Source organism: Argopecten irradians, chromosome 4 (genome assembly GCF_041381155.1).
Source record: "Argopecten irradians isolate NY chromosome 4, Ai_NY, whole genome shotgun sequence".
In the NCBI taxonomy this organism is placed as follows: Eukaryota; Metazoa; Mollusca; class Bivalvia; order Pectinida; family Pectinidae; genus Argopecten; species Argopecten irradians.
This window is the reverse complement of record NC_091137.1, coordinates 9,923,589-9,928,014: the sequence shown is the minus strand read 5'-3', so window position 1 is coordinate 9,928,014 and position 4,426 is coordinate 9,923,589. Positions and strand designations below refer to the sequence as shown.

General features: G+C 35.3%; 1 protein-coding gene across 4 annotated transcripts in view; it reads left to right on the top strand.

The window, feature by feature from the left end:
- The first annotated feature begins 603 nt into the window (after positions 1 to 603).
- LOC138320552 (uncharacterized) overlaps positions 604 to 4,426 on the top strand; it is a 55,069-nt gene continuing 51,246 nt past the window's right edge. For 2 of the 4 annotated variants that reach the window (XM_069263597.1, XM_069263595.1), the window contains exon 1: positions 608 to 1,094. The gene's annotated coding sequence lies outside the window, so the exon portion shown is untranslated. Of the gene's footprint in view, positions 1,095 to 4,426 lie in introns of all 4 variants that reach the window. The other 2 variants (XM_069263598.1, XM_069263599.1) reach the window with 2 other exon arrangements.

The following is a 4,426-nucleotide window of genomic DNA, read 5'->3' as shown; positions in this document are numbered from 1 at the left end:
CCGTGTGTTTGTTTTGGCTCCCTAAACCGACCAATTACACCCAGATCTCTCAGTTACCTCCCTTTATTTCACTCTGTAAGTTTTGACGGAGTGAAAAAATGAAGTAAGTTCCTCTGGTATACCAGCATGACTTAATTTTTTAGCTCGCCTATTCGAAGAATAGGGGGAGCTAATGTTGTCACCCCGGCGTCAGCGTTGGCGTCCCATTTCACGTTAAAGTTTTTGAGCAAGTTTCTGTTTCGTCAATTGTTTAAGCTTAAGTCATCATAATTGTTTATGATTTTATTTTCCTAATGTGTATGGATGCTGAACGTGATAATACAACCAATTTGGGGCCCTTTAGGGGGTTTTTGAGTCTGTTAATTTGTCATATTTCCATGTTTAAATAGTAAATACTTGAACATCAACTTCTTCTGAATAGGCGAGCTTTGCTGTTCTCCAACAGCTCTTGTTTATACATATAATTAGAATGAAAACCATTATCACAAACCCAACTCCTTCAACCTATACTGGTCAGCGACCAATTCTCGCCATCCCATATTTATTTGTATGATAACACACTATTTTTCAAGCAATATTTTGTGGAAACCTGGTGGTAGTGTCTTCTATCAGAATTTTGTTTTATTTAGAAAAATTGTGTGTGTAACAATACAAATACAATTGCGATGGCGAGCATTGGTACTTGGCGAGAATTGGTCGGTCGCCTGCCAGTATACCCCATATAGTTTACATGTACCATCATACTCCTGGTTAACTGTGCTATAATTATTTCATTGGGGTTACTATCACTGACGTCATATCCACCCCTGGACTATCTCCTGGTGATGTTGGCAGTTCTGGTGAAAAGCTATCTTGCTTCATTCGCTGTCAACTTCCTTCACTTTTCACCCTGTTATAAGTTGGAGCTTGCTTGGAATGGTACTGGAATAATCTTAACCAAGTGTTGTTACTTTCGACAACAACATCATTGCTGGATAGAGGAAAGGACTGGAAGCTCAGAGTGGACCTGGATGGAAGGCTTGTTTTTCCAATAGTAGATACTACATTACGTCCAGACATGGTTTTGGTATAGACCTACTCCAACAATGTTTGAGGTATAGCACAACAAGACACCTTTGAAACATTTCGTCGTGGCTACGACAGTCAGCAAAACAATGCCCAATAAAAAGAGGCTGACCAGTCGACTCTCATGTTATGGGAGTAGTATCGAACCAGTCCAAGAACTATCATTGTAGTTAAATTCACAGTTCATTGGGAGGCAAATTGTGAAGAGGCGCATGAAAGAAGAGTTCGAAGTATGTTAATAGCAGACTGCAAAGAGAAAGGATAGAAGGCATGGCTGTTCGCAGTCGACGTCGGGTGCAGGGGATTCCCAGCTCAATCATCGAACAGAGTTCAGCAACATTTAGGAGTACGGGGGAAGGCCATCAGCCATGAGGAGAATTGATGAAGCTGCTGAGAAAGCGACTTGCTGGTTATGGCACTGTTGGGGCGACTTTGAATTAATTGGAAGAGAGGATCCATCTAGTAGTGAAATGGCCACCACTACTGACCCACCAACTGGAGGATGTCGTGGTTGAGGGCTGAAACATCTGAGGACTGAACACCTGAAGACGATGGAGACTGACAAGTAAGCACAGAGTGGCAAAAACCAGGCATTTGAACTACAGCGATGCCAGGAAGAAGATGCAGCATTAGTTCAGCTGTAAATGTAGTAATGCGGTAGGTCCCAAATCCAACAACAATACAATTTTGACGAGAGAGAAAAAATTCTCCAGTTCCACTGATGTAATTGAGCTGAACATTGCAATTGGTAGGGATGTAAATGTTGCATTGTGTACTCAGTTTTTCTAAGCAAGACTTTTTTTCAAAGCTATCACCAATATTAAAATGAGCTGAAACATGCCTATAATGGTACTGAGATGGTCGTGACCAAGTGTCGATAGTATATGTACTAGGTCCCGAGATGGTCCCCAAAGCTGCAATAGCTATGCAATAACACATTGCAAGTTGTTTTTCAGTTCCATTAGTTTGCCCATGAAATGTGTGTTTTGGTTTTGTTGTTGTTGCTGGGTTGTTGTTGTTTTTTTTTTTTTTTTGGGGTTTTTTTTTTTTTTTTTTGTATTGGTATTCACAAAGGAACAGTAATTGGTGTTTTATCGTTTATATATATGTGAGTGTGTAATGAACACACACAATTATATGAAATATTTTATTTTGCATTTAGAGCATGTGCAATCAGTACTTCATTCCGTTTAGTATATAGTGCGAAGGATTTTTTCGTTATGCAATTGATTATTTTTCTTTTTTTCCTTTTCAATGGTGGTAATTATAAAAAGAAAGTAACTTTTGTAACTGAAGAAAAATACTTATTCGTCTGCTCCTGTTTTTGATAGAGATAAAAAAAAACATCGTAAGCGGTGGAGCATCTTTGAATGAAATGTCTATAAGCTATATGTTTTAACTTACTGTTTCAAAAGTGTCGCGTCTTGCTATATCTCTAACGTTGTTGGCGTGTAACTTTATTTAACATTATATTTTTACTTAAGGTAGACCGTCCCTTCTAGTTTCCTCTCAGGGATTTCGTTCATTTTTTGATATTTTGATTTTAGGTATACCCCGATCACAAAAACCGCATAAAAATAATATGTCACGGGGTTAATTTTTCTTCCAGGTTTGCTTAAAGATATGTATTAACGACTTATTATTCCGGATTTTAAGGATTTTTGAATAAATGATATTTCCTCCTTGTAACATCACTTAACCTTTAAAGAATACGCTTGTAACATCTTCATACCTTCAGTAGACGATATATAATCCATAACTCTGTCAAATAAGCCGGGTTTTCCACAATAAAACAAAATATCGTTATTTTAAAAGTAATTCCGAACCCAATTTTAGTGAAAAAATGCATCAAAATAGTCATGTTTTCTTTTTTTCTGAAAAAAATGATCTCAAGAAAAATCGATTTTTTAGAATTTCTATGAAGATTGACCTATTTGCAATAAGAAAAGCCAATAAAAACTATACCTCACCGAATTATTTTTCAAAATATTACCGATTTGCTTTCTAATACCCCTTAAATTTTGGCCTGAAAACGTTAATCAAAGTACTCAAAGTACTGCAAATACAACGCAACAGAAACAGAAAAATAGAATGAAATCAAATGAATTTCCAAAATCAAAATATATAAACCATATTATAAAGACTTTGATATCAATTATTTCAAGAACATTCAACTGATCACAGAAAATACATGTTTTGTTTGACATTTTTCTTCATTAAAGTTCCTACATGAAAATTACAAAGAAAACAAAAGTCTTCATTAAAATGAGTTTTTATCCTTAATATACTCTTGTTTCTTATGTTGCACATACACCTATTTTGGTAAAACCATGCACATATGAGGGCAGCCTTATACATTATTCTGCCTTTACCTCAGATCTGTGTTTAACATTCATTTAAAAACATTATTTTAAAGTACACAAAAAGGGCATATGATTAGTTTACTTTAAAACTCTTATGTCTATAAGCCTTAGATAGTAAGTTATCATTAACAGAGATTATGTAAGTTGGACAGAGGAGTCACCAGCAAGCAACAGTTGACCTAGATGGGCTGTGTATTATATAACACTCTGTGTATTCTATACACACTCTGTGTATTCTACCAATCAGCAGGCAGTCTTACCATGACTACTGATTGGTCCAAAGGAACATTATTCAATGAATAGGGAATTTATGAATGGAAGTTTATGAATGAAATGGTTCAAGAGGTCACCACTAGATGTCATTGTAGGGCAAGTCCTACTCAGTCTTACACATCAATAGTAAACCAGATAGCATTAATACAACCGCTAGTCGCGTTGTATTAAAAATGGGCAAATCCGTAGCACTTTTCAACGTTTTATGTTATTCATTTACCTTTGTTAGTTTTCTATATTTATTATATTATTGAGGTATACAAAATAACATAATAATTACATATATTCATGATTTTATTTATCTATTATATAAAATATAACAAACGAGTTTGCAAGCTACATGTAGGCCTGACCTCAAACTTTCAAAAAGAGTAATTCAGCAGGAAATATATAAGCTTTTTCTGAGACAAATATTTTGCTCTGTGTGATACTGTATCAAAATGGATTATTTTCCGTAATAGCATCTTTCAAATCATAAGTAAAGATTTTAACAAAAAAAATAAAATGAAAATATGTTCCAGCAATTTTAATTCCGTATATTGTTTGTCCGTTTCCGGACGAAAATTAGTATACCGGTATGTTACGATTCGTATATATCGAAGCTCAAAACTCGAATGTTTGCATTTAAAACATCGCTAACATCCTTCAGCATTGATATACTGTGGGAATTAAGATCTATCCTGCAAAAACATAGGTACATAGAATGGCGGTCATTAGATGATGTT